The following is a 6342-nucleotide window of genomic DNA, read 5'->3' as shown; positions in this document are numbered from 1 at the left end:
ATTATATAACTACAGCAATCAAGACAGTGTGATATTGGTGGAAAGATGGACAAATAGGCCAGTGGAACAGAGTAGACCTACACAAATATGGTCAACTAATTTTCAACAAAGGTGCAAAAGGAATTCAATAGAGATAGGGTAGTCTTTTCTACAAAACAGTACTGGAGCATTTAGACATCCAAAGGCAAAAGTAGAACTTCAACCTAAACTGCTCATCTTATACAAAAGTTAATTCAAAATGGATCATGGACTTAAATATAAATTTTAAACCATAAAACCTAAAACAGGTAAAGATCTTTAGGGTCTAAGGATAAGTATAAAATTCTTATATTTGACATTAAAAGCATGATCTATAAAAGGAAAAAATTGGACCTCATAAAAATAAAAATAAATTGGACCTCACCAGAATTAAGAACTTTTGCTCCAAAAGTACATGTAAAGAGGATATAAGCTGTAGGCTAGGAGAAAATATTTGCAAGCCATGTATTTGACAAAGGACTAGCATCTAGAATTTATAAACTCTCAAAACTCAACAGTAAAAATTTTTTTAAAGATTTTATTTATTCATGAGAGACACACACACAGAGAGAGAGAGAGAGAGAGAGAGGCAGAGGCACAGGCAGAGGGAGAAGCGGGCTCCATACAGGGAGCCCCACACAGGACTCAATCCTGGGACTGCAGGATTACGTCTTGGGCCAAAGGCAGGGGCTAAACCGCTGAGCCACCCAGGGATCCCTCTCAACAGTAAATTTTTTTGTAAAGTCTGGTGTGGCATGTAAGGAATTTGAAAGTTTTCTTCACAAGAAGAAAACCGAAAAAACAAAATTAACAGTTCTTCTGAGATCCATCAAAAAACAAAGATCATTGGGAAAACTGCTGCCCCAAAATTTAGAGAGATAGGCAAATAGATACAGAGAAGGACAGCTGACCAGAGCAGAAGCCCAGAAACAAACATTTGCAGGAACCAATCCTGAAGAAGAAAACTTAGATTGTAATTAACAAATTGTTGGAGGCTCAGAATAAGCAAGTTTGAGAGTTAAAAGCTCCAGGGTACCCAGTCTTAGGAAACCACCACAGTTTTGTGAGTTTTACTAACAGGAGCCCTACCAAGTTCTCATGGTAAAGGTCAGAAAAAGATCTCTCAGGGATCCCGGGGTGGCTCAGCGGTTTGGCTCCTGCCATTGGCCCAGGACATGATCCTGGAGTCCCGGGATCGAGTCCCGCGTTGGGCTCCCTGCATGGAGCCTGCTTCTCCCTCTGCCTGTGTCTCTGCCTCTGTGTGTGTGTGTGTGTCTCTCATGAATAAATAAATAAAATCTTTAAAAAAAAAAGAAAAAGAAAAAGATCTCTCGCACAGGTGGAGTAAAGATGAAGGAATGTGTGCAAGAGCCTTGCCCTTGGCAAACTGCAGGTGTTTGTGGTGGGGCCTTTAGGATGGGTAACATAGGTGGTAGGATCTCTCAAGCAATCAAAGGTTTTTGCATTTCTCCAGTGGGAGTAAACCACAGACTATGAGGGAGTGCAGGGCTCTGCAGTTGGGAGGTAGCTTTGCTGTTTGGGGAAGTTTATTTTCCATGAATGACTACTGTATGGTTCAAGTCTGAGGGAAAGAAGATTCCTGGCACTCCATCACAAGTGGCAGCTAGAAATGGACCAGTGACCATGGTTGGGTCAGCCACGATGGGTGGCTTTCACCTAGCCTTGTTTGAAGGAGCTGGTATCTTGTTGACAAGAATGGCCTCTGCACAATTTCCCAGGGTCCTCAGTTTGCTGAAGAACCTTCAGGCCAGTAATTATCCTTCCCTTTTGGAGACTATCAAGAATATCAATAGGACTTCTTTCCCAGGATCTCTTTAACAGAATGAGCTGTAGTTCAAGAAGGAATCAGAGAAGATAAGTTACACCCTGTTTTTAAAACCATAGGTGGGACAGCTATGGCCAAATAGGCTCTAAGGAGACTCTGAACTCATTTTCTATTTAAAGGAACATGGGGGGGGGGCAGATGTTAAAAGATAATACACTTATTTATTTACACTTGGATTGCATTTGTCATAAAAACAAATGTTTCATATATTTATAAGAAACTATAATAAATGCTTAGAAGACCAAAGGACCAAAGGGCAAATAACAATGAAATGTAACCATCATTTCCTTGGGAACTTCTCTGCCTGGTTTTGTGTGTTCTGTCATTCAAACATTAAAAAAACCCTAGAATTTATTCTTTCTCTAAGAAAGAAAGAGAAAAAAAAGAAGGAGGAAGGAAGGAAGGAAGGAAGGAAGGAAGGAAGGAGGAGGAAGGAAGGAAGGAAGGAAGGAAGGAAGGAAGGAAGAAAGGAAGGGAAGAAAGAAAAGGACTGAAGGTAGGGGAAAAAAGAAAGAAAAAAGATTTCATGCTTCCAGCAAGGAGAAGAGAAAAACAGCCGTTTAAAATATGCCTGCAGCATTCTGTTCTTTTTAACAAAGCTCGCCCTCAAGGAAAACTATTTTACCAACAAATGGGAATGGTTATACGTGACTCCAGCCCACTCTGGTTCTCTATACTTGGGATGTGGGAGGAGGGGAGGTACCAAACTACTCCCCCCAGCCTTCCTGTCTCACCTGAGGGAGAGGGGGAAAAAAGCGAAAGCCTAGTCACTAGAAACGTTGTGTTTTTCAAAAGCTAGGAGTCAAGAACACAGAAACACTCAGCCTGTGTCCTGATTTGTTAATGAAAGGTATTTGCTCTACTTAAAGGACAGAAAACAAGTGCTAACTCATTCAACAAGTCACATACTAATCACTCACTGTGTGCCAGGTGCTGTCCTGGCAGGGTGCGGACAGTGAGCAAGCAGTGCTCAAAGGGAAAAATCTCTGGCCCTGGTGGAGTTTACATTCTAGTGTTGAAGGCAATCAACAAATTGTCAAGACAAATAAGGAAATATTTAGTGTATTATATGATGGTAAGCACTAAGGAGAAAAATGAAGCAGAGAGGTAGAAGTGGCAGGTGAAATTTTTGATCAGCTGTCCAGGGAAGGCCTCTGAGAAGGCACATTTAGGTAACAAGTTGACAGGAGTGAGGGGTGGCAGGCAGTGAGCTTTGAGGATTTCTACGGCTAGAGCTTGACTGGCAATGTGGTGAGTGAGAAAGCTCAGAAGTTCAAAGCATTATATGTGTATGCAGGTGAAGGAGAAATAATCTGATGTCTTAGGTATTCTGTGGTCTTTTTCCCTTCTGTTTTCTCTTGCTTTTATCCAAAGATTATGACCTAGAATCAGAGCCATTTGAAGCGACCTAAGAAATGAGCAGGTCAACCTCAGACGACCCCCAGAGAGGCCACATCTGGCACAGGTTGCACAGTCAGGAAGAGGCAGGACTTTCCTCCGTGCTCTCTCCGTGCTCCACGTTCATCCCTGCATTTGCCAACCAGGGAAGCTGGTCATTTGAGGCTCGCTTACAACCCACAACTGGGTTAAGCCAAGTCCAGGTTGTGACCTGGAGACTAGCTTCTCAAATGCCAGACACTCTCTCAGCTGAGGATCTGTCTCAGTTCAGCGCTGGTTTCTAATTCTCTTAGTGGCAAGCGAAGCACAATGTCCTTCAGCTCCTTGCCCGCAGCCACACTTTCCATTCAGGGACAAGCCCCGATGCTATGCTCACACCCAGAGTTGTGGCAGTGGACAGGACAGCCCTTGATCCCATAGGAGCAGAGCATACAGAAACAGGACCCAGGTCTTGTTCAGGTGGGTCATGTTTGACTCCATCTGGGTCTGAGGAATTGTCAGACATATGGCTCTGCCTTGCCTCCACATGGTGTCAGATGCAGGCAGTGTGGACCATGCACGATGTCAGAGTGGCGGATTTCAGCCAGGGTAGCCCTTGGTGCCATGTGGCGCCAACATAAACAGCTGGTTGATGTGGTGTCATGTAGACAAAACAACTCTTTGATGGATTGGGTTTTCACTCTTCACTCCGCTCAAGTTGGCATGAGTCAAGGGTGGTGCCTGCCAAGTATGTGGGCAGGTTGGGGCCCTGCACGAGTTGCTCTGTGTGGTGCTGGCCACAGACCCATTTTCCCACTGCCTGTTAGTGGTCTGAAGCATTTGGTTTAGAGGGTGGGGGCACCAGAAGGGAGCTAAGTTTGGGAAGCTGATTGCTAGATGGAGACGGGCATGTCCGTCACCTGAAAAAGTCTCAGATGTTTCCCAAGTTCACCCTCTTGTCCAGAGTGGAATTTGCCAGGACTTTGACGTTCACCCCAGCCTGTGTCTGTGTGTGACTGACCAGGCTACAGCAAAGTCTTTCTGGAATCTGAGGTTAAGAAAGATGAAAGGCCAGTGCCGCCTGTCTGTCTGCAGTGGGCATATTGCATAATAATAGCTCTCTCTGATCTTTCTTTTGCATGTTCTTGGTTTCTCCACTTCTTCCTTTCAGCTTTGTAATATGATGCCCAGCTGCTTCTTATCTTTGCTGCCTCCCCTCACCTCCCAACTCTCCTCTCTTAGATCCACACAGAGAACACAGACCACTCCTGCTTTGAAACCCGAAGGACGCTGTCACTTCCCTTAACACCCTGTTTGCTGCGCTCGTAGTTCAGAGAAGCTATAGCCAGGTGAGGACTGTAAACCAACCGCTCAACACCGGCCTTTGTAAGATGTCTTAACTCAGCAGGGCTACACGTGCCTGTAGGCTGCATGCCCTAATAGATGCTGGAGGCCCCATCTCAAGGTAGGGACAGGACCTAGAATTGAATACTTGGCCTGAAAAAGCTCCTCTGTAAACTCAGGAGGTGTAAAAAACAAGACTGTTGACTTCCTTCGGTAGCTTTTATACTTTGTAAGCTTCTTGTGGAGGAGGATAACAAAGAGCCTTGTACTCTCAGGCCAAGCCCAGAAAAGGTGGCATGTTCCATTTGCCGGGGCCGGCTTCTGGGTTACCACAGCCTGGTGGACCCCTCAGCTTCAGCCAGTGGGGTCACTGCATGATAAGCTGTGACATGAATGACCCATCTTGACACTTGTGGATCTAAGGAATCCGAAGCTACCAGCTGTAGGTGTTTTTCAAGTATCCCACACTTACAAACAGATAATTCCCATCACCAGTTGACAGTTTTCTTTGGAAAGAGAGTCCCCTTCCAAGAAGGAGGACTGTGCTTTTAAGCAAGAGAAAAATTGCCCTCAACACCTTTTCTCAAAGACTCTGACTACAATGAACAGGAACTCCTTATCAGGGGCCCCCGGCTGCTTGGGACTCTCCGAGGTAGGAATGGACATAACCACATCATTTTCAACATTAAGAAAAGCTTATTATAGGAGATCCCTGGGTGGCTCAACGGTTTGGCACCTGCCTTCAGCCCAGGGCATGATCCTAGAGACCTGGGATCGAGTCCCACGTCGGGCTTCCTGCATGGAGCCTGCTTCTTCCTCTGCCTGTGTCTGCCTCTCTCTCTCTGTGTCTCTCATGAATAAATAACATCTTTAAAATAAAAAAAAAGCTTATTATAAAATCACACAGGCTAATGGCAATACCAGCAGCATCCTTAATTTTAGTCGTCACTTATAAACCTAGTATGTTAACTTGTGGGGAAAATATGGCCCATCTCCTGACAAACTACTTAAGACCATATAAGTGAGGGGTTATTTTGGTGGAAAAATATGTTAAAAACTGGGATATGCAGGGGATCATAATAAAAGGAGCCATTAGAGGAGAAAAGACAAGACACTTAGGGCAGCTTGTTCAGAGATTTGTTGTGTGGGAAGCCCTTCCAGCTGTCACCCTCTTGGGCTCTCATGTGGCCCTCCCATTACACAGAGCTCTGTGCCCCATGCACAGTCCTAGGGGACTGATGCCCCTCAAGGACTTTTTCCAGAAGCACAAGTAAGAAGAGATGGATTTTAGTTTCACAATCTTTCCTGTCCCCCCAAGAAAGATGTAAAGATGAGGGACAACTGGGTGACTCAGTGGTTGAGCATCTGTCTTTGGCTCAGGTTGTGATCCCGGGGTCCTGGGGTCGAGTCCCTCATCAGGCTTCCCACAGGGAACCCACTTCTCCCTCCACCTATGTCTCTGCCTCTGTGTATCTCTCATGAAGAAATAAATAAAATCTTAAAAAAAAAAAAGATGTAAAGATATTTAGTAATGAAGATAGAGGAGGGAAGGAGGAGAGATAAGATAATATGAGCAGGATAATGGACTGGAATAGGGCTAGTGATGGTAATCGTGGTAGTTACTATGAGATTCCTGATTGCTTGTTGAGTATCTGTAGACTTCAGGGTTTATTTAAATCCCATTATCCAAAGTCCATTAAGATGTCAGCTAAGCAAGCATGCTTACCCCCGTTTTACAGATGAATGAGTTGATTACA

The 6342-nt window shown here is 44.6% G+C and overlaps 1 pseudogene; it reads left to right on the top strand.

Annotated features, from left to right (window-relative positions):
- Window positions 1–1368: 1368 nt before the first annotated feature.
- On the top strand, window positions 1369–1832 carry LOC129496660 (mitochondrial import inner membrane translocase subunit Tim17-A-like; annotated as a pseudogene).
- The last annotated feature ends 4510 nt before the right edge of the window (window positions 1833–6342 follow it).

The sequence above is a fragment of the Nyctereutes procyonoides genome, unplaced genomic scaffold (assembly GCF_905146905.1).
Source record: "Nyctereutes procyonoides isolate TBG_1078 unplaced genomic scaffold, NYPRO_anot_genome, whole genome shotgun sequence".
Taxonomy (NCBI): domain Eukaryota; kingdom Metazoa; phylum Chordata; class Mammalia; order Carnivora; family Canidae; genus Nyctereutes; species Nyctereutes procyonoides.
The sequence above is the reverse complement of the archived record's forward strand: the minus strand, read 5'-3'. Positions and strand labels throughout refer to the sequence as shown.